Source organism: Larus michahellis, chromosome 7 (assembly GCF_964199755.1).
Source record: "Larus michahellis chromosome 7, bLarMic1.1, whole genome shotgun sequence".
Taxonomy (NCBI): domain Eukaryota; kingdom Metazoa; phylum Chordata; class Aves; order Charadriiformes; family Laridae; genus Larus; species Larus michahellis.
In genome coordinates, this window is record NC_133902.1 from 51,729,046 (window position 1) to 51,754,233 (window position 25,188).

At 36.7% G+C, this 25,188-nt stretch overlaps 1 protein-coding gene across 1 annotated transcript in view; it reads right to left on the reverse strand.

The window, feature by feature from the left end:
- The window catches only part of DPP10 (dipeptidyl peptidase like 10), a 543,420-nt gene that overhangs the window by 393,112 nt on the left and 125,120 nt on the right, over positions 1-25,188 (reverse strand). The window lies entirely within an intron of this gene.

Consider the following 25,188-nt stretch of genomic DNA (forward strand, 5'->3'; position numbering starts at 1 on the left):
ACGTGCCTACTGACAGGGCCAGAGCATGACTTTGGACAAAGACTCTGTCAGCGTGCCATGAATAAATGTCATTGCCCTTCTCGCCTCGTAAGTCAGTAGGGAACACGGTCCCATGCTTCTACAGAATCATGACATTACCCAGCTCAGTTTGACAGGCTCTGTGAGTGTGGACAGAAAACGTAGTTCTCCATATCAAGCATACTGCATATCAACATTCAAAAAGCTAACGCATTTCAAGTTACTAATTTCTTTCCACACAGCCAACAGTGAAGGTACCAGCAAAGCCTACAAAGTACATTCCGTATAAACATCATTGTTACCAGATGTGAGCTCGGTGCCGTTTTACAGAGGGAGGAGTTTGTCATCATTAGAATTTAATTATTTACACCCAGTTCCTCCATCAGACATCAAATGAAATAAAAGCCTCTGAGATCTCTTCTGATACTTTTTTCCAATAAATTGTAACACTCAAAGCTATCCAAATCTCCATGAGAGACTTCTGTGGCCCCAACAGCACAGCATCTGAGCAAATGGTCATCTCCACTCCCTCAATTTACAGCCACTTCCTTTTTAGACATGCACCATGGGACAAAAAGGCAGGGTTTTTTTGATGCAACTCAACAAGGTAGTAAAAAATTATCCCAGATAAAAAGGATCATTTTCCTTACATCAGACTCATAAGAGACATGCAACAGTCTTTTCACCTAAAAGGATTGTCAAAAGGAACCGGAAGCAAACATACAAAATACTCAATTATGTACCACTCCAACAGAATTTCAAGTTTTACCTTCAAAACTGTTTTCAGTTGTCTTTGCTCAGAGAGGAAAAAGTCAAGGCCCTTTAACAGAACTATACTGCAAGTAAGGAAGCATATGATTAATTCAAATTGTAAGTATGGCATTACAGTTAGGTTCTATTACAGTTCTGAAAATAGGGTGCATTGCTCCTGACTTTACAGAGCCTGAATTTCAATTACACAGGAGGAAACTGTTTCATCCATATAGCTCATACCTTCTTATGGTTTGCTATTTGACTTAGATTACTACTTGTATTAAACTGCACATGTTGATATAGATATTAGCCCATCAGGTAAGGCATTCTTCAAATACATTAGGCATTCTACAAATAGTGCTATGTAGGAGACCATTCCTGAAGATAAAAAACTTGATAGATGAGGTCAGACTGTGATCTAAAACATGTTACATCAACGCCAAACCTTTCCAAGGTTAGACACTGCACCTAGATCTCCACCTCCAATGCCTTAAGAAGATAAGGATGCTCCCCAATAAGTCATGCTTCTTTTTAGAATACCTTTTCTAAAAGGCTAGAGGTAACTCAACAACTAAATTTCCCTGGAAGCTGGAGTTTCTGCCTTTGCAAATGGTTCTCTTTCTTACCTTGGCAAATGTGTGTGATTTGAACGAGAACTGGGGAATTATTTTATTTTAACACTTCTTTTGAGAGAAAACAGGTGTAAGATTAGCAACCAGCATTGCTGCTTGGAACCCAAGAAATGATGAGCCATCAGGTGCAAAACAAAAGTATTCATTGATTTTTTTCACAAATGTTACTAGATGCAAAATCCATCACAGGTCAGGCAGCAATATAGGTCCTATAAAAATCTATGCAACCTGACAGATTTGTTACAGGTCAGTACTAAGAGCGCAAACATCAGAATGCATTAGATGCACTGCATTTTGAAACCTTTTTTTGCACAGTCAGGGTAACTTCCAACATTCTTGCAGGAAAAGAGCAGTTTTCAGTAATTATTATCTCTAACTATTGCGGCTTTTTACCTCTCAGCTTCCACTTAAACCAAATAAACTCCTTTTCAAGTGGAACTGCACCAAATGAAACATTAGAAGTTATGTCTCTGGGCTGTGATCAAGTAATTATTTAACAAAGCACAAACTGTATTTCCTAAATCCAAACAGAACACATCTAATGATGGATGGCTAAGTAATCCAGGAGAAATGAAAGGGGCTTTATTCTCTTCAATGTTATCTACCATCTGCTACAGTTCCCCTCCTTCCCTCTAGATTTTAGTGGGGTTAGTTTCACAGCAGGAAGAATGAAAAATACAGATTCAGAAAAAAATAAGATAGTAAACAGACAGCAATTTACTCTAAGAGTTCTATACCTAACTCTTTCTGTGAGTTTTTAGGGCTCAGGGTGAAAATTTTTGCACAGAAACTTCACTCTGACAGGACACCGGGGGAGGGTCCATCCACTTTGCACAGATTTTTCAGATTTTGACTGGAAATTTTTGTCTATTGGAAAAAAAAAAAATTTGGATGTCAGATTTGATGAAGGCTGTCATGGAAAATGATGTAAATACATCCCACGCTTTCCAACAGTCTGTGTCTTTATCTTTGTGCAGCTTTACATACTTTTCTTATATTCCTTTTTTTTTAAGATTGGAACCTAGTTCCTGCCAAAATCAATAACAATCAAAGATGGTGACCAATCCCAGAAGAACAGAAACATTGGAAGCAAATCTCCTGTGATAGGTAAGGATCACCTAATGACATACCCAGGTATGAGGAAGTCCTCCCAAGCCTGTTGGTTTGACTATACCCGAATCCTGAGGAAATGCCCTTCCCTGAGATAATTTGGAGGGAAGGGGGGGAGAAAAGATTTTTCAAGGGAGGGTATATTTAGCAAGAGGTAAGAATTCAGCTCAGGATAACAATTAGTACAGTTGGAAATTCTAACAGGGAAATTCTAACAGGGAAATTCTAACAGGAAAATTCTAACAGGAAAATTCTAACAGGAAAATTCTAACAGGAAAATTCTAACAGGAAAATTCTAACAGGAAAATTCTAACAGGAAAATTCTAACAGGAAAATTCTAACAGGAAAATTCTAACAGGAAAATTCTAACAGGAAAATTCTAACAGGAAAATTCTAACAGGAAAATTCTAACAGGAAAATTCTAACAGGAAAATTCTAACAGGAAAATTCTAACAGGAAAATTCTAACAGGAAAATTCTAACAGGAAAATTCTAACAGGAAAATTCTAACAGGAAAATTCTAACAGGAAAATTCTAACAGGAAAATTCTAACAGGAAAATTCTAACAGGAAAATTCTAACAGGAAAATTCTAACAGGAAAATTCTAACAGGAAAATTCTAACAGGAAAATTCTAACAGGAAAATTCTAACAGGAAAATTCTAACAGGAAAATTCTAACAGGAAAATTCTAACAGGAAAATTCTAACAGGAAAATTCTAACAGGAAAATTCTAACAGGAAAATTCTAACAGGAAAATTCTAACAGGAAAATTCTAATCTTACTGCAAGGATCACGCAATCTCCAAGGGGAAAAATACTGTTGACTTTCTTACTGACCCATAATGATACAGCGTGAACATTTCAGTGTTCACACAGGTTGAGAAACTTGTAACTATGCGTGCATCTACACTTCCACATAGCACAGGAAAAAAAAATAAAATTAATCGATTAGCTGGTGAATTTGGAAGAAAATCAGTGATCTAGGTAACACTGAAAAAGCACCATTTCATTTATACACACTCGCAACAGGTCCACAATTGAAATCCAGGCCTGAACACTCAAAAAGAAACACATTCTTCTATAAACTTGAAGTTAAGACCTGATTTGTGAAGACTTCGAATAAATTGACATTTCCACAGATACTGCTACAAGTTGAAGCCACAGCAGGCAGCGGCCACCCTACAGCACGCAGACAGGGCTGCGGACACGCTGGCTGCCAGCCCACAGTCACAGCCCCCGCACAAACTGAGCTCTGCCTGCCTTTCCCACCACAGCACTCATTCAGTCTCTACCCTCTGACCAACCACCGATTTTTTGCACAGAACATAAGGAGATTGAACGTCATCAAAAATTCTGTCAAATTCAGATGGAATTAGCCAACAGGTTTAAAAGCTTTGGGAGTATAGGACACAGAGTGCAACCATATGCGTCTTAGCTCCTTCGAAAACCACGCTAGGGAAACTGCCAAAATTGAAGAGTTTGAGAGATAACCAATAAAATCCACTGCAGGAATACAAAGATGTCCTTTTTCAGAGCTTGTAGGAGACAGTGCACTAAACGTGGTGTGTTGTACCCGGTCAAACCAGTTTAGCAATCTAACAATTCACATCATTATTTTTCCATTTAGCAAGCATTCATGTACATAGCAGGCGTACTAGAGAAGAAAAGAGAGTGACTGCACAGCTGATGCTTTCCAACACAGAAGAAAACCTTTCCCCTCTGAATAAATGGGTGAGTGGGGAAAAGCGGTTTCTCTCTCAGGTGTAGTGAAGTGGTTCCTTTCACAGTGAGCTCTAACAACTCCTCAGTGTTAGCTTCAGGCACAGACAACCACGTTGCTAGGTGTTACAACATATTGTTAGGAGATCAGCAGTGTGTATGCTCACTTTAATCTATGCTTGAAAGGTACTGGGATTCCCACCTGAGTAGGAATCCAAGATCTTCCCAAACAACTAAGGTGTGGTGCAGCAATCAGGACGGACAGTACGACAGGTCTGATTCTTTCCCTGGGACTAGAGTGGGACCAGGTACATCCATGTTACTGGCAGATAAAACAGGGGAGCTACAATCTCCTTCTGGGACATAGCGACAGTTATGCAAACAGAGTGCCATTAGCTGAAGGGTTTGAAGGGGAAGGAAGGACTTAAAGCAGGAAGATGCTTCATCTTCTCTTAATGTCCTGTCATCTGGGTCTGAAAGGCAATGATCATTAAGTCAGTTTTTAATGATGTGGTATACGGTAGCATCTGGATTTATACTCCTCAACAGAGAAAACAGAAAAAAACCCAGCGTGTGTGAAGATTATGGTCCGTAGAAGGAAGGGAGTTCATATAATCTAATTAAAATAATGAAAAAAGATAAAATTGATCCATTTAACTTTTAAAACATTCATAAGCTACCAAATCCAGAGGGTCTATGTGCAAATAGCAAATAAATTACCACCAACAATTATTAAAGCATAAGACAGCAACAATTTTAAACTAGAAAGGCATCTAAAATGAGTTTCTCTCACAGTGGCTTTTTAAAAAGTTAAAGAATCCAATGCAACAGACTGAGAAGTTAAGCAATCAACAAAGAAAAAGCATAAAGGACACAGAACCCTTCTTGTTATTGATGTTTTCTGTAAGATATGAATAACACATTATTCTAAAAAACCTTATCAAGATATACCATTAGCCCAATTTCAGAGTTTTCTCTAATGAATTATTTGAAGTGTTATTTATTATTTTAGTGACTTTGTATTTCTCTTGTAACTTAATTTCCTCCTTCATTAAGTAGCATTCTGATTTTGTTCTTTGATGAAATCCTGTGCCTTCACATTGCTGGAGAAAGCATATGCACAGAATAACTAATACATTTTCTGTTTCTTATAATCTTCCAGAGTTTTTCCCACAACTTTAAACATTATAAAATGCACTCAAACAACAGCAGTGCTGTTTCTATCAGAAACATGGGGCCAACAACTAAAACTAAGTGTATGAGATATTCTCTGGAAACTTGAATTGCTCTCCTCATCCTGGAGAGGAACACGGTGTCTTCACAATAGGTGCCTATTACGTAGCTCTCACCAGAACTATAAATTAGGACAATGTATGTATGAAAACAAAAAAGCCGGTTTAAAACCAGTTTCATAAATTTGGAATACTGTGACAATATATGACAGAGAATGCTATCTGCATTTGTGTTTATTACCTATCATACAGCTAATAAAATGCACTATAAATAGCTCCCTATGAGGAAAGTGAAAAAAGAAAATAATACAGGAAACAAATCAGTATCGGAGATCTTTGCAATAAATGAGGATAGTGGTTTTCAACAGTGAATGACTTGAACCCGCTGCAAGCAAAAAACCAGTAACGATGATTTAATAGAATACAACTTGTTAATTGTGTTTGTCTCCCTCTCCAGTATTATACTGTAATTAAAGAACTCAGCATTCTTCTTCAAATGAGGAGAGGAGAGAGGGGAGAAAAGGAGAAGTGGAGAAACGAGGAGCAAGAAGCAGTTTCTTGCTTGTGAAAGCTCAATAACCTGCAGAGGAACGGGAAGCTCAGAAGAAATAAAACTTACGTAACAGTTTGCCGTAATGACAATTCAAAGTATCAAGAAACAGGCTTCAAAGGATCACAAAAATGACTTGGAATTCTTCAGATTTAACACTAACTTATAATTCTTTCACTGGCTGTAAAAATCAAATAAACCCAAGATTCACATTTTGAAGTCTGTGTGTACAATCAAAAAGTACTTCATGAAAAGCAAAAAATATCATAAAACTCATGACAATATCCTAAAAATGTTCACCGTGAATGTTATTTGTCAGAAGACATCCCAAAGGCAATCTTTCGCCTCCTGGCGCCATTTTTGTGTCATCACTGTTAAGGCACGTATACAGAATATCTTCGCTTTTCTGGTACTGCAGCAACCCACGTCACAGGTGTCCCTATCGGACCCCAAAAACCCGCTCTATCATGCCGAGACAGCCCAGAGGAAATAGAGTGTGCACGTATAGGTGATACTGTCTCATGTAACGTAATACTCTGGAAAAACTCAACTCCTCATTACAATCACCATGAAACCATTCTAGATTTCTGTCGTCTAAACATTGCCAGATCAATACTTTGCGCTCTTGTCACAAAAAAAAAATGCAACTGATACCAGCTTTACATGGAAACTGCACAAAACTGGAATAAGTCTTATAAAAATCCTCAAGTAGCATTGCAATTACTGTTACTCTGGCTTGGAGTCATATCACTGGCCAGATGAGTATTGGTTGCTGCAAGGTAGATGCTCGTACTCTTTTTCGTCTTTTCCCCAGATACCAAAATACCTGAAGTCTACCCAAACAATTCAGTATAATTCGGGTGTTTCCTAATTAAAGATGGACAAAAATCAAGTCAAGTACATTTACCTGTGTGCACTGGCAAAGATATGTCTCTGATAAGCCATACAGCACAAAATTTGTTTGCACTGTAACAAGCAAAACACAGCGGCACTGGCAAAGGTAATCACTAGAAAAAATTGATAATTCAGTTATTCTTTATGGGACACTGCTAAGTCTGTAATTACAGAAAGATTATAAGGATCAGAGTAAAGTAACCCAGCTTCTTTATTTCTATAAAGTTTAAAATGGCAATGGACTCTTAAATACAATTTTCTAAGGTCTTTGAATAGGAAATGAAAATATTAGGTAGCACAGAAGTCTAAGAAACTGTTTTTGAAATACTACTTGAACTAAAAAGACAGATGCATTTCTTTCCACCAAATTCATTTGAAGTTTATTCTAATAAATACTTTTCTTCTTTTTACTGCTAGAAGTTCAACGCAGTAACATACAATTAACATTAGCTATTTCACAGAATCCTCTGTGTGGAATACGTGTGCTTTTTAGCAGGCTACATCAAGAGAAGGATTTTTTTTTTTTTTAAAGACATTAACTGTATTTTCCATTAATCTTAAATCAAGAAAATCTTACATGTCTATTTGTCAGAACGTATGATTCTTACCCAAAGGGAAATAATTGCACATATACGGGACTTGAAAATGCTCGCTGAGCTGCCTGTACCAAAATTACCCAACTAGTTAATGAAAAAATACAAAACCAAAACCAACCAACCAAACAAAAAGTATTTGTGTTGTGAATTTGAGTTGGCTCTCAAAAACAAACAATAAAAGCCCAATACACATGCACACAAAGCAAGATTCTTTAAACGTTCCTTTAGCCTTCATGGTAAATCAGGGAGATTCATCCTGCTACAACTTGTGCAATTTGACTGGCACAATAAAATGATTTTGCAAGTGAAAACAGCTTTCTGTTTTACAAAATGGAAAGTTGCCTCATCAAAATGAGGAGAGAGAACTGAAGGTCAGAACAGTAATTCATCTTCCTAAGGCAGAGTCACATCGAAGAGACCTTGAAAGAGTCAAGTAGTTACTTACGGGCATTTGAAAGAAGAAAAAAAAAAGAAAAATCACATAAATGAGAATTATGTGAAAATAAGCACCAATTGTCTGTCTGGTTTTGGAGCTATTGTGCCTTCTGCAGTGTATCACTACGATGGGTGATTATAGCAAATTATTGTAAAAGACAATCTTCTAGGGAAGTTTTGAGAGACATTGATTGGTTAGTAAGTGTACAAAAGATGAGGAAAAGACAGAAAATGAATAGCAATAAAGAGAGGAAATATATTAAAAAAGAATAAACTGAAGACAGACAAAGCAGCTCCTAAAGTTTCTTTTGTTTAACATTAAGCCTTAGAAGGGAATGAAACTGTAAGACATCCTTCTTAGCCCAGAACACACTTTTTGTTTTCTAGTTACCAGCAAAAAAACAGTCTTTTCCTCTCCTCTGATTTGGTGTCTGCAAACAGTAGTGCTGAACACAACTCCCAGTCAAATCAATGGAGGGAGGCTCGGTGGCCGCAGGGAAAGTCCTTGTGCACCCATCAAGTAGGTGGCCTTTTTGCAGACCTTCTGTATCTGTAACAATCAACTCATGGAAACAAACAGCTGTAGACATGTAACGGGAATTACTACCCATGTTCAGGGTGCAGGGGCACCAAAGACTAATTGAAGGATGATCAATTCTCACAAAGCCAGGTCACAGCATCTTTATGGTGTGACACATTTGGACACAACGTGTAGGGAGCTCAGCCTTAGGCCTGGTTCCTACACAGCCTTTCAGCTTCCTTTACATTTTATTAAACATCAAGGCAGAAAAAGGTTTGTAGATGCTCCAGCTTAGAGGCATGGCTGCTGGCATAAGAGACAATAATCATTAATTCTTTTACAGTACCAATATATACAGACAATGCCAGCTCTGTAACCCTTCTTACTGTTTCTTATCTGCAAGAGAAGTGCTACCAAAATACTTGTTGAAAAGTAGTTGAACATCTTTTGGTTTTGATAGGAAAATTTAAGATAGGTGGTAACCATTCTCCTATATTTACATTCCTTTATGGAACTTCACTTTCACTTTTGTCTTCATCTCTTCTCAAATTCCTCTTTGCATCATCACAAATCATATTCTGATTTACTAAATGCATAACTTTGTCATGGTGTTTATAGCACAGCATCCTCACTGAAATTTAACAGGAGATTGGTTTTAACCAATTTAATCTGAATTGAACTGGCTTCTGGCTCATAGACAGTACACGCGAGCTTCATTAGTGTGAGAAGAGCATGGTCAGCAGAGAAGGGCATAATCCCTTAAACCAGACTGAATTTGAAACCAGAAGCATTACTTTCCAACTCTCCTTAAAATAATAAGAACCAAAAGTTTCTTTCTTGCCATTTTTTTGCCACGTACTCAAAAATTAACCTCAGTAACCTAATCAGGTTTGCTTTTTAGTTTTACTTGTACATGTATTAAGCTTTCAAAATTTTCAGGTAACAATTGTGTTTTCACAAAAAATTGTAGATTAGTAAAATAGGGACTGCATCACCTGGTAAAACTTGAGTAGAATGTGATGTTATAGAATAAGTTGAATCATAAACTACTGTATAACATAGCAAAAATGCCAAGTTCTCTATAGTCAGCTACAGAAAAGCAACTAGTTTATGCGATGCACATGACAGGACATATGACCATATGCACAATGTATTTGAACACTACTGTGTCCCACATATTGTGATACACCAATTCTCAAAAAAAGGCTTCCCTATCCAAGATGCTTTCATACAGAATTCTAAGAAAATTTTGACTAGATTAATTGTATGTACTATGGTACAGCCTAAAGGCACTCCGAAACAGGAGCTTCTTTATTCCCTCTCTTTCACAGAAGAAAACATTGCACTCAAGAGCTTCCCAGGTAGGAAGGGAACGATACAAAGCACTAAGGGAAGAAAAAGATTAGAGGCTGAGACTTTTCTAAAGTCACTCAGCAATAGATGTGAAAGGGAGATATTTCTCTGTATTATGAATATTTTTGTTGCTGGCAATTAAAAATATTTGCTGTTCCAAAGTAGGGTGAAGAGTCAGAAATACATTCCCAAATTTTGAAATATCTTGGCTTAATTTCAATAGCATATATGTTCTTTTTCTTATAAATTAGAAGTTGTTTCATACTATTTAAGTGATGAAAGCACAGTAACTGTAAGATTTAAGAATTTTGATTCTGTCAACTCCACTGATCAACATTTATGCGTACATTGCAGATAACTTGTGCTCATAATCATCTACTTTTCAAAACTACTTTTCCTTAGCCATAATTAATTCTTCTTTTCAAACCATGTTTCAGTCATTGCGAATTCTCTGATTTTCTTCAGTTTCAAAGTGTATAGTAAGTACAAGAGCTCATAAAACTCTTTTGTACAGTAAACAAGCTAGAGTAAGTTGAACAAAATAGAAGGATAAAATACACCTAAAGCACTTGACACATGCCAGAGAACGAGCATTTGCACAGCATACTGACATCGCTCTCTAAAGGCATCGGAGAAAGTGAAATAATTCACTCTCATGATGAACCTTCAAAAGAAAACATTGTGAAATTGAATCATTGTTCTTACAGAGCTAATACTTAAATCTCAATTCAGCCACAGATGTGGCATTGATAAAACTGTAAGATTATTTCCGTATTCCTTCAAGATGTAATGTCTGGTGCTATCTCCCATTCATCATACCTTTTGCTGTTATTAGGACATTAAGACCACAAGAGTACTATCTCCAGATCATAATGAGAACTGGTGAAAATTATTTCTTTTTCCACTTTGGTATCACCTTTGTTTTAGCACAGATTAATTCTGTGTCATGTGGGAACGTATATAGTTAAGCTACTTTAAGAAATGTGTTACCTATGCAGAACTACTTTGACTTTTCAGTATTCAGGTACGCATTGTTCCTTCAAAGCTCCTCTCTATAAAAATTCCTTGATAAGGCTACTTCCCTTTTAGATACCATTTAATGAATATGAAGCCTGAGTAACAGCCCTGTAAAGCAATGAAGAGGCTGACAGTTGATGTCAAAATGAGGGTGGAGTGTATTCTGAATGTCTGCGCAGACTACACATTCCCTATGGGATAATAAAGCAGTTAAAAAAGAGAGCAGCGGAATGGCTACTCAATCACATTACAGTGTGTAGAAAAGGTCAATGCAGTAGAGCACAATGATATAACTCACAGATTATACAAGACATTAAAATTCTGATATGACATTCTTTGGGAAAAAAAAAAACGATTATAACAAGGACAGAAAATGGCAGGACATTAATCCATTCCCATGACAACATTTGTACCCAAACTGGAAAATGTACAACTGCAGTCTTTGTTAAGTCTTTGCTAAAAGTGGTTACATGGCTTAATCTTGGATACTACATATGGAGTCCCTGTCAACAAGTGCTGCTTATATTTAATGGAACTGGACAAGGGAATGAAGTTGAATAACACAAGTTATATTTTGAAAGATATACATAATTTCATGATATTAGAGCCTTCTGTTTCAAAAAGCAATTGCATGTACCCTGTACAAGCCTGAACAGATACAGATATAAGTTTAAAGTATATGTAGCAGACGTGAACAAGCACACTTGAATGTATGAAGTTATGTTAATTAAATGTTTGTTATTTTTATCTCTGTAGGATGTAAATTTGTTAGTCAAGATTAAGGAACCATCATATTTGCTCTAGTAGAAGCAAAGGAAGACACGGTCACCTTCACCCTAAGAGTTTATGGATCTGATGTTAAACGTGACATGACAAGCAACTGGAGCAGATGGCAGTAACAACTGTAAAGACAATATAAATGCAAAGTCCCAACAGCTAGTGAGGACCCTGATCAAAAGTTGACACAAATCAACAGGAAGATTTCCACCGCTTGAATAGGCATCATATCAAGCCTTTGATCACTTGATCACAATTATTTTCGTATCATTTATAGGGGTTTGGGTTTGTAACTCAATAAATGAGTAATACCAACTACACCAAACTGCGTCTCGCCCTAGCCATCGCCATTCTTGTGTGTCACAACAGAAAAATGTTTCGCAAAACAAATAGAGAAAAAAGAAGTAGTGTCTGCAGTAGACTGTGGAAAAGACATTTGCAAGAGCAGCACATATTGCAAGTCCACTTTGACTGAGGCAAACATGGAAAATATTTTGCATAAGATCATTCCTTTAAAATTTAGAACAGAAGGAAACAGTAAGTTTCAATAGTAAATTTACCTAAAACCACTTTGACTCTAATACACTTAAAATTCTCAGAATAGTTATCCAGGGAATACCTAAAGTCCAGCTTTTCATTAACATTAAACCATGTACCTTCATCTTTGACACAGCAGTAGCATTATAACTGGTTATAAAATTTTAAGTCAGAAAGGACAGAAGCTACAAAGGGACTCCTCTTTTCTGCCAGCGTGACAATCCTAATACAAATGTAGATTTTATATTCCATTATCTTTGGTGATTAAAGGTCAGTTTGTACATACAGAAAGTAGTTTCCAAGTGATTTGAGTTCATGCCCTTACATCATGAAAACTTCCCTATGGGGAAAAAGTCACGAATATAACTATAAAGAATATCGTGTTTGATGATGTAACATGCCAGCTTTATCATTTCTTTCCTGTCTATAGAGCCACAGCAGGTGAAACCGTTATCTGTGTGTTTTGCAGCCAAATCTCAGAGGCAGGATTTCTTGTTCCAGACTTTTTGCTTAGCCCGTGACTGAGATTTATTTGCTTTTATTTCTTGTCATCCTCTTTTGTACTTCAGAGCCAAACAAGCCTGCATTATAGCGCAAGTGTTTAGGCTGGCAGCTTCAAGAATATACTCTGCTAAGCACTGACCTGTAACTTGCCCTTTAAAAAGATGTACTACTGTAGTATCATATAATTATATTTTCAGGCTAAATTTTTATAGAACTTTTCAGTTTTTACAAATTTTAAACATATAAAACCTTCTTCTTATGTAGAACATGCAAGAGAGACTGGGAACCTTTATTATAAAAACATCAAAGTAATTTGTTATGCTCTTGCATCCCTAGTTATTAATGGTATTAAGCTGCACAGCATACTCCAGTAACTCAGGTCAGAGCGCCAAAGAAATGAATTAGAGAATAATCTAATTTAACAACTGTTTATATATAAAATCACAGGAAAATTTAGATTGGAGGGGACCTCTGGAGGTCATCTAGTCCAACCTTCTCCTCACAGCAGGGCTAACTTCAAAGGCAGATGCAGTTGCTGAGGACCTGAACGAAATATGCATAGGTAGTACTCAGGGCTTCACCTTTTCAGGCAAACGTTAGGCTATGATCTTAAGATCCCTGTTATGTTCTCTCTGGCCCTTATGTCTTCGTGTTTGTTTTTTTTTTTACTGGCTACATTGTTCATGCAGTCAACTGTTTTCTCTCCCTGTTATTAGTAATAAACAGCAGCAAAGCTTCTTTCTTTCATCCCTGCCATTATTATTTACATTTTGAAGCCAGCACTATACTGGAATAACATAACTATCATGATATGTACTTCTTTCTTTCTGGCAAATTAGAACTTTGGTGCAAAATACATAAGGCTATCGAAGTCAAAAGAGTTATGCTGTGGATAAACTACCCTGCTGATATTTTACAATTTGATGCCATTACAACACAAGCTTTAGCCTGTCTCTGTGACACACAGTGCAAGGTTCTTCAGAGAAGTAAACTGCGTTCGTTACTGTGTTCGTTGCAAAATGTTTCAGGTGGGACTCTGCTGTCTTTTCCCATTCCATTTTAAATGTTTGATACATGTGTCTTCAGGGAAAGACCTCTCTATTTGCAGTGTCTTTGATTCAAAGATATTGCCATCTTCTTCACTTAGGAAGTACTGAAAACATATAGTTTATTACTGGGAAATCTGCAAGCTGAGATGTGTCATATTTCCTAGCCAAATATGCTAGGCAAAAAGCAGCACATAGCATTTGGTGTCTTTTACCACTAAAAGAAGAGAGAATGACCTTGCACAATAGAAGAGAAATACACTACCAGCGTTAACTAAGCCAAAGCTCCTGGGAAGCGTGTGGTGGCATCGTAATTTCTTTTCTACCACTAGTATTGATGTGTGCACTGCTGCAGAGAAGGGTAGAAAGAATAGAAAGGCCAGGATTTAAGAGTAACAATACAAAAAGATGAAGACAAGCAATTACATGTACACTGTATTATTTAAAATTGTATCACAAAATAGCAATGTGCAAATAATTGATGATGATCAATTTAAGTCTTGAGAAGCCATACTACAAATAAAGATCATAATACTAAATTTATGTCTCCAAGAGATGAAAGGCTGTCAGAAAGAAGGGATATACTGTGATTTTACTTTCTTTGGGTATTTTGTAAGAGACCTCAATACAGAGAAAAGTTAGGTTTTATGTGGCCATATAACAATAAACTTACTCTACAATCTTTTGTTGAATTCTATTAATCTTGACACATACAAAGACAGCGTCTCTGCTCCAGCATCTGGAACACCTCCTCCCCCTCCTTCTTCACTGACAGTGGCATGTGCAGAGTTGTTGCTCTCACATATCCTCACTCCTCTTTTCGGCTGCTACCACTGCCCCATTGTTGGGGATTTTTTCCCTCCTCTTAAACATTTTATGAAGCGCTACTACCATTGCTGATGGGCTCAGCCTTAGCCAGTGGCAGGTCCATCTTGGAGGCAGCTGGCATTGGCTCTCTTGGACATAGAGGAAGCCTCTAGCAGCTTCTCACAGAAGTCCCCCCTGCAGCCCCCCACTACCAAAACCTTGCAGGCAAACCCACTACACAGGCACACGGTATTGACTAAGCATTAGCAGCTACAGCTGGATCCTGGGAACCGGAATGGGGCAACCTCGAGTTACAAGACCTCTCTTTTCTGACTCTTCCATTCCTGGTGTAGAGGATCCTTTTTGTTGTGGGTAATAAAGGGTCACAGAGACTACAGGTTTCAGAGCTCAGACTAGCAGGAAATGTGGCCTGTGTTCACACTGCATCTGGCCTGAGTCTTCCCAAGCAATGGGTTGCACAGGAAGCCAACATACACAAGAGACACAGAGTGCATTCAGTACTGAACCCCAGGTTTGAACACAGATGCATTTCACGCTGGATATCACATTATAAGTGGCAGGAAAGGATACAAGATCAAATCAACACTTGCGGAAAGCCATGAGGAGATCCTTGATGATAGGAAGCACGAAGAATAAAGCTTTCTCCCTGTGCTGGGAGCACAATTGAAATCATGGCTAATACTGTCACGGGAACTGAGGTTCAGAACAGACTAAATGACAATGTCCTTTACCTGTACTGCAACAACTCAGACCACACACACACTATATGTTGTTTGTCACCTTCCTCCTCAACGTGTCCAATGGGACAATTGGACTATGCACAAATTGGAAAAGCAACTGAGAGCGCAGCTCCTCAAGACACAACTTTTAAGTTGGAGATTTACAGAGACTCAACAATGGCACAGCGCACCCAAAACCAGTATTAGGAACTATCCCCAGAAGGAACAAGTCTCAGGACTAAGACTAATTTAGGATGAAGTAAAATCTAACCAGTTACCTTTTTGAGAAAAAAGATGAACACTTTTGTCTCCCAGAAGAGTCAGGGTTTAACTTTTTTGTTGTTAATTTTAGATTATGACTAATTTCAGTAATGAGATCCTAAACATATTACAGCTCCCTGGTGGGGCACCACTATTCTAGTTATTATTAATACATCTATTGTTAAAATAGTGCCTAAATACCAGTCAGGTGACCTCATTCTGCCAAATGACAGTAATAATCATTAATAAAGCAGGCTTGCTAATAGTCTATAATTATCAGATGAAATGATACCGTGTTGCGCAGTTTTCCCTTGAAAAATCATGGCTGTCATTCTGGAGAAGAGTATTCACACGATGTCAGGTGTAGGAATGTGTACTCGTATATTATTCCATGCACAACTAAAAACTCAAGTCTTTTGGACTGTGGCCCACAGAAGTCTTAGAAAGACTCAGTGCTAGATCAGGCAGTGACTCCTAAAAATAGGTTACAGAATTTTCTCTTTTTTATCTTCACCTAGTTTCCTACATTTAATACACCTTGCTACAAAGTTCCTCAGATCTGACACTTGGAAACTGTCACACTCTACCTGGCCCACACAGCCCTTTCCCATTTGGCCACATAATCACTCCTACCTTACCCTGAGACATACAAACCTCTAAAGGAAGACATTTAATTATTACATGCAAAATAATTATTGACAACAGAACTGAAGGGAGGAAAACAATCAACATTTATAGCTTATTTTGCCTGATGAACATGTTAATAAAAAGGCGTTCCACTGAATTACTTAATTAAGCAAACACAAGAGGAAAATTCAGTTGTATGTTCTATATACACTGTAAGTCACAATTTTGTTTTCTGTACCACTTATTGTGTCTTCAGTTTGCAAAAGCTGAGCAATCAAGAACTCCTTGCATCAGCTTTAGTTGCTCCCATATCCAGTGTGTAAGTGCTTACACATTAATTCTTCTGATACACATTTTAAAAGTGTCAGTTTTCTCATATTTTAAAGTAGTTAACATAGAGCTCAATCACCTTAAGCCATTATCAACACTGCATTGCTCTTTTTTAACACTTAAACCTTATTTTATGGCACATATCTGTGCAATTGGAGGAGAGATCTGCTTTTAGATCACTAAATCTTTGTTTCTTTAACTCATATCATTCAGATGTTTGACAGAGGGATAAATTCTGTGAAAACAGCAAATTAAGTCTAAAAGAACTGGTTACATTCCTTAACACATAAAAATTGTTGGTTAAATATCAGAAAAGTAAACTTGTTATGACCTTCTGTATAGAACACTGAAGTCTGTTGCAGATGGTTAAATAGTGACCATACAAAAATAACTTTTATAGCAATATCAGCTATTTTAAACTAATTTGAAGTCACAAAATCATCTTTTTGGTGCATCAATGATTTTTACAATGATGACAATGATGATACGATGAACTGAGTTATTAGGAAAAGTAATTTCTCAGTTATTGTATTGAAAGGCAGTAATTACTTTTTCAATAAAGAAAGTGAGAACTATTAGGATGGCAAAAGAGAAATAAATTAGCTTTATACCCTCCACGTAATTAAACTATCATAGCAAGAAGGCAATGAATTCAGGTAATTCGAGGGAAGGAATGGGATTTTACATAACAAAGTGTTTAAATTTTTTGAAAATTCACTGAAATCAAATATAAGAGCAGTATAACTATACTAATAGGTCTTAAGAGCCTATGTAAAAATAGACTTATAGAATATAAGTAGTCTATTTGTACAGTTCAGCATGTGATTCTGGCACTAAGGGTACACAGAGGCGTTCACCAGGGACAGTCTTCTGTGCCAATCTCACCCATTGTAAACTCATGTAAATGGAGTACCATAAATGAAGATACATTTGCATCATAAAAAAAATTCCAAAATCTTTTACTTGCCATAAAGCAGAACTACTTTTTTACATGATCAAATTTTAGTCATTGCACATTTCACACATACAATAAATACGGTTTCCAAGGTTTTCTTTTTTAAATAGGAATTCAGAATGAGAAGCCTTTTTATGAAATTCCTTTTTATGTATTTTGAAGCAATGCAACACATTTTCTTTCATCTTTAGGAACTGATAATTTTTTAATTAGGAGTGTTTCTATTACATTACACATACATCTAAGGTTGTTCATGGGAAATATTTTCCCATCTCTAATTTTACCCCAATAATCTTAAAAACCAAAGCAAATAATTTTAAACTTCAGGCATAGAATTATTGTATGAATCATGTCACTACAACAGTCAAAAAAACTTGGGCAATTGTAATCTCTGGAAATTGGGAGCGCTTCCCAGGTTTGCATCTTGCATGCCATCTCTGAATCAAGAGATCTGCGTGAACGCAGCTTCCCTTTTACCAACCACATGCCACAACATTTCCACAGGGGAAAACCAAACAAAAAACCCCAAACAAACAAAGAGTTAAATACACAGAGCAGAACATAATGACTGCAGGTACACAAGGGAATCCGACAGTGCAGGAAGTCCTGTGTAATCTAACAGTCCAAACACTGTCTTAGTCACCTTTGGTCCCTCTTCTGTTCGGTGAGGAGCGACAGATAAATAGAGACATCCCTCTCTTGTCTGTCTCATCCAAGCTGAACAAGTGCTTACCTCCCTTTGGATTATGGAAGAGCTACTGGGAGTCTAGACTCAACTTCCAGATCTCAGATAAATGCCTGCAGTAAGATGAAATGAAAACAAATCTTAAGTGTTTCACAAACGAGAGAAAATTTAGTTTTGATTTATTTGGTGTTCCTAATTCATTCAACATCAATTCCTAGAAGGCTCCTGTTTGTGACTCTCATAAACTCTATGCTAAGGAGGTTTTATTTGTAATTTTTGTTTTCCACATTTTTGTGTTGCTTTATAGATCACAATAGTAACAATAGCTAAAGAAAATAACATAAGGACATTTTTGTAACAACATGAACTTAGCCAAGACATACCAAACATAAGAACATTGGAAAAGGAGCGATCAGTCCTGAGTCTGGAACAAAGTGACCAAGACTAGAGCAAGATGACTGTTCAGGTATAAACCATGATCTTCCCAAATCTAAACCAGAGTATTCAGTCTCTTCCGATTCAGAGAACATTGCCCAATGCAAAAAGGAAGCTAAGTTCTAGGTACGTTTAGCTATTAATGTGCAGCAGAGTTACAAAAGACACAGGCAATATTTAGTATCTTTAGGCTTTTAGTATCTGAATTGTTGCATGTAGCAACTTTATCTCTTGTACTCCAGCATCTAAGGGTCACACTTTTTGCTTTACTGTTGCACCTATTGCCCCTATTTTGTTTTATTGTTCAGTTCCTTCATCAGGCATAGTGCAGCACTAAGCGACTTAACGAGTCTTACCGCATTATCTCCTCAGGAGTGTTATGTAGCAGAATATTTCACGTATTAGTGCACTATTGCTAGCATGACATTTAATGGTAATCAAATATCATTTCTTTCAGTGAAACTGACCTAAGAATTGTCTTCAGATCTCCAGAGGATGTAGGAAAAATTAATTTTAACTTTCAGAATATTTGAGGTTAGTGTAATTCAAGCAATTAAACTAACCTTCAAGCCTCTTAGTGGATGAGCAAGAGAGTAAGACTTTTAGGCTAAAATTTTGTAATTTATCATGTACACTCTGTTTCAGAAGTGAATCTGAAGTACTCTAAAGGTAAATTCAAAGCTGATCTTTATTTTCACTAGGTGAACGAGGATGTATATTATTTCCATTTATTATTATATTTCCATATATTATATTATTTCCATTGTAAAGTTAGTCTCCTTTTTTGCATTAGTTATCAAGTACTGTTTTATTTTAGCTTACAGTCTCAAAAGGAATCTCACATCACAAAATATCCACCCTCTTAGAGGATGAGGTAGAAAAATTAACATGTGTCCCAGAGAAGATTCCCAGGATCTTACCCCCATATCTTCAATGAAATAATGTTTCATTACATTTTTTTCTTCAAAAGACTAGACATTAGTTCCCCATCACACAAATTCACTTTTGATTACAGAAATAAGAATTTTTTCTAAGAGTTAGAGATCAGAATCAGATTAAATCCTTTCAGAATTTTTTCGTAATAAGCCCCACTTATTTGCCTTGCTATCTGAGCTTATTAAAAGGATGTTCGGTGATTCCAACCATGACTGCTTAATATAGTGAGACATCTGAGCTGCCCACAGCATTCTTTCATCAATCCCTTCAAATATTATTTGCCCCTTGTTAAGCTTTCAGTGATCATGCTTCCTCTGGAAATTGGTACTGGACTAGTCAGCTGCTGGAATTGTATCTCTAACCATTACCAGCCATGCTTTCCCAAACAACAAACTCTACTGGGTTTTGATTAGCTATTTTTATAGATATTAAATGCTGGAGAATTATCATTCCATTTTTTAAGAAATAAAACACAACACGGGTAGGTTTAATACAGACATGGGTAACCTGTCATTACTGTTTCAGCTTGAAGACAAAGTCTCAATACATAAAAAAAGGACTTTACAGTCCTAGGAAAGTGTAGGAGGTTGCACCTCTGATGCTATGATCAAAATCAAACATTACACAGTATATCAAAGCGCAAGAGACATAGGAAGACATTTTGGCCAAGACGACCATATTCAGAAACAAAAATGACACTGCAAGAAATGCTCTGTTCCCCATAATATTCAACAGCTCTGAAAATTCATTCTTGGAAGAAGAAAGCCCACTAGTGAGGCAGCAGTGTATTTGAAATTCTGAAAAGCAGAAGTGCTGCCATGTATTGTAGTCCTGCCTGTTTCAAAAGAAATATTACTGTTACTCCCGAAAATATTACCTCCTTATTTTTTTGATTACTGTGCCTATAGCACACTCAAGCAGTTGAACCAAGCTTGATTTACGTGTGTATTTCACTGAAGGGAACATTTTACCTACTAAAGTAGATATTAAAAATACAGTCTTGAAATTTCTCAGAAATTCAACGCAAGCTCTTCTTACTAAAAATAAAATTCAATAACAGCTCTGAAATATTATACTATACAGCAAAATCTCCATGTTCATTTGATATAGATAAGCCAATTAACTATTTACTGTTCTTGTCTTCCTGTTTATTGCTAAGGCCTAACAAAATGAAATTAGGTTTTAAAATGCTGAATTTTATTCATCACCATAAAATAACTTTACCTAAAAAAACATTAAATATATTTTAAGTTGTAAATCAGGCTATTTCTATTTTTCATAACTGCTTTTTTTTAAAAAAAATTCTAAACTAGTAATTTCATGGATAGCAATTATAATTGTGCTGAATTACTCTGGCAGAAAAGGAACGTTCAAAGATCTCTACCGCTATCATAAGGGTGAAAAATGCACTGATTTCTCACAATATGAGCAGATACATTACTACTATAACATAAGCACCCTGTGGTACTGAGAACCACAGATCCCACCCCTGTATGTTTAAGGTGGCGCAGACTGGGCTATTTTATTCAAAATTAGATCATGCCTGCAGACATTTCAGTTGGCCCTACTCAAGACAATCTTCCTCCAGCTTTTTCCCCTTGCACATGCAAAGGAATTGGAAAGTGGACCTGAGTAGAAAGTAATTAAGTAGCCCCAGTGAAGATAAACCCCATATTAAAAAAAGAAGACGGTATTAGTTATCGGTATTAGTTATGTTGGTTAGTCAATAGCTAGTTATTTGCTGATTCCCTACCAAGCATCCAGACCTTTGGAAGTCTTAGTCTTAGGCTAACTCTTCTTGACAATTTTACTGAAAATGTAGGCAACTCAGATCAAAGACACCTGAGAGCTCAGCGCTGCAACTTTGAGCAAGCCTCCTTGGGGATCTACTAGCCTTGATACCCAATGCCTACTGAAGTAGTAAATAAATAATCTGTATTTAAATCTAAAAATATTTGAATCTGCTGAATAATTTATTTTAGGAGTTTTAAGCAGTTCACGAGACCAATGAGAGAGAGAGGGTTAACTCTTTCATGGTACTTATCTCCCACGTATAACACTGGAAAGACAGCAACCCAAGGAGGACTTTCAGTATTAGTGTTGCTGTAACATTTTAGCAAAACAAGTGAGATTTTGTTACCTTTGTGGGACCAAACTGAAGCAAGTGTGGATTTTTTTAATTTATATCATATGCTCACCTATGCATTGAGGTATAGGTGACATCACACACAGTGTAATATAATGCTATTTCACTTACTGAATCAGCTTTTAAATTTTCAACCTTGTCTTCCGATACAGAACGAAGCTACAAAAAGCCAGTCAGCTTTATAATGTCAATTGTTATTATGGGGCTGGGCCATCCTGAGAGGATTCCTGCAAGTGAATTGGAAAGCAGTGACAGAGACCTGATGAGCAGAACAATGAGCTATAGTCAGACATCTTTCTCTGCCACGGAAATCCTCAGAGACAAGCCTCCATCTACATGCTGGAAGCAACTGACAAACGCCACCTGAATACAGCATAAATCAATTCAGCCTATCATAAGTGTTCATATTTAATTCACATGTTATTATCATCTTAGCGGACATAACAAAGGTATTCCAAATTTCCAGAGATCAATTGTTTATATCATTGCATATACAGTTGATCTTTTTATGGAAATTTAATAATTCGGTAATCCTCATTGCCTTGCTAATTCTTCTTCTGAATTTTTCTAAGCAAAAGGAGTTGGCAAGTGACATTTCCTTACCACAATTATAGTACATTTAGCAAGCATTTGGGCAAAAATGCACATTATGATTCTCTTATCTGAGCAATTTGGTATATCTGAAATACTATAAAAACTTTCCTCTGCAATCATGTATTTTCATTTTCTATTGTAACTATGGATTACTGCCGAAAGCAGTCATGACGTGGGGCTGAGGAACAAGGAAAGTTTTGTATTCTTTCATGCAGCAGTACTGTGCAGTAATGCAATGAAATGCTGATTAATATTTTGAGGATAATGCACCTAAGTACAACAGAGAGGCTGAAAAGTAAATTTGACTGGAGGGAATTTGCACAGAGTCCCTATACAATCCTAGAAAGAACTAAAGGAAATTTTTGAGGAAATATTCTTGAAAATGCATACCTTATACAGTCTTCTACAGTAAAAATACGTCAGATTTGTAGACTGTAGAAAACGCACATTTTTCAACCAGTTTCAACACAAGTTTACACTATGGAAACGTGTGTAGGTACTACTGAGAGCTTTGACTATGTATATACATTCTGGGCCATTTGTGGCATTAATGAGATACCATCCTCACTCTCTACATTTCACATTGAATACAGAAGGGTGAAGTCCTACTGCAAAAAGGTACATTTTTAACAACTACTTCCACTATAATAAAGCATTCCAGTAAGGCAGGTACATTACCGCCATGCATCCAAAATCCCCATTTTGCTTCAAAGCATAGTAATCTTTGAAAGTTCCTATACCTTTGCCTTTTTCTTCTCATAGTTTTCATTGAAACGTCACCTAAGTGTGTGCCTTCCTTCATAAATATTCACAGTAGCCCTTTCTCAACTGCAGGAGATGGCTGAAGCCATAACTGTTTAATCACCAAAGCCAACTTTAATAAATTTTCATTTTGATGTGATACTTACACATTACTCAGATATATTACTTATCTGTACACTTAAATGACAGGCTTACTCGCTCCATAACAAGTTTACTTATATGGATTCAATAAAAGAGCGTGTGCTAATTCACAGTTTCTATCTAGCTTCACATGGTCCTACACGTACACTAGGTATACTAGGTACTAAAAAACAGGTAGTGAAATACTATCATTCTTAACAAAGGATTTTGCAGTTAGCCCACATAAAAAACCCCACAAATTCAAGAACATAGCATCAGCTTTAATGCTAACAAAGTAAACAAATTTCTTACGCAGCAACTCCTTTGGGACTATCCACTCCAACAAGTTCCAAAATGCACAAATGGATTTTGTCCCATTCAACCTAAATTGCCCTGCATACAGTGGAATACTAAGTAGTTCACCCTCCTTCTCATTATATGTCTTGGCAGAAACGTGGTGAATTAGTGATTTATTATCTGATTGCCCAGGACAGCCATCAGGTAGCTGGACCTTGACTCACATAGCAGGATTGCTGAGAAATCAAAGTTAGAACTTGTGCCTGCATTTAATACAATAATGCAGCTTTTTTAATTGGAATTTAGCAAAAAACAAAGAAGTTTCTTAATAAGAGATGAATTACATGGTAAGTCAGGGGAGAAGAAAAAAAGGAATTAATTAGACCTGAATAGCTCAACTAGAGGATTTTTTTTTTAATTGAACATATAATTCTATACCACTGCCCATTACCACAAAGACAAACATCTTCCATTACATTCAACAGCACTAGTAACGTCCTATTCATGGAGCCTACTTTTCTAGATGACATTATGTGAATAAAGTAACTTACAAAAGAACGGCCATTCTAGTTTTAGAAGCTGAGGGGAACAATAACTTTACACCAGAATTACAATGCAGTTACTGTTGTGCAACTCCACCAAATTATTTTAGATTTATGCCGTTCTACTAGAGCAGAATCTAGATGCATTTATTACAACAGGTGACACGAAGTGTTTGGAGGCATTGGGCCTTTGTGCATTGCTAAGTTCAAAATCAAAATGTGCATGCGCTGTCCACGATGTAATTTCAAATTGAATTTACCATACAGTGGCAGGTATCTATCATTTCAAACAATTTAGGGCGCACTTACCATTCATTCTGCTTCAAGAACTAGACTGCCAGCCTCCACCAAGTTAGCTTGTCACTGGGAACAAATGCAACTCATCAACTTCAAGGCCACATAATAAGACAAGAATGCAGGAAATTGCTTGAAATTCTCATTCTTATCCTCGAAACAGACAGCTCTAGAATATTTATAAGTTTATTATTTCTATTTATCACATGTATTAATTTAAATAGACACATAATGAAACAGAATACGGATAACGATTTTAGCTTAAAACAGATGCCCATTTAACTTTAAGATTTTGATTAGGGCATCCAAGTCAGAAGCTTCTTTATACATGAGATACAGAGGCAGAGACCTCAGAAAGACAGTTCAGAAGTCCATCTCAGTCACCCTCTGGTGACATTTATGACATGAGCTGTATACTGTCCTGTATATTGTCCACAGTATACTGTCCTGAGAGTTACGAGATTCCTAAATTCTGATGAAGTGATGGAAGTTGTCTGATTTGGGGGCAGAATAACTAAATTGCTTCTTGGGCTCACACGTTGGACAAATCTACTCTTTTTTATTTCTAATGTAGAAGCATTGACTGCTGTATAATTCACTATTACCTAAATGATTAATTACTGAATTGGGGGTAACAAAAGTCAACTCTTTGGGCATTTATTTCAATCCCAAATAATTTAAAGCTAAATAAATATATAATCTTGAGCCCAGACGTGCATATGCAGACATCCAAGAACGAGCATGGTTATATGGATTCTCAGTTACAAAACTGGATTGAGGACTTCTCATGATATTCTCCTGTGCAGCATTCACATAGACATATGAGCATACTACGTGGTATACCGAGACATTCATACTGTTACAAACAGTAAGGCTGAAAGGTAATTGTGTTTGGGAGATTCTCTCCCCTGCTTTAAGTAGCGAAAATAAAAATCTGTATTTGTCAATTGAAAGCTTCACAGCAAC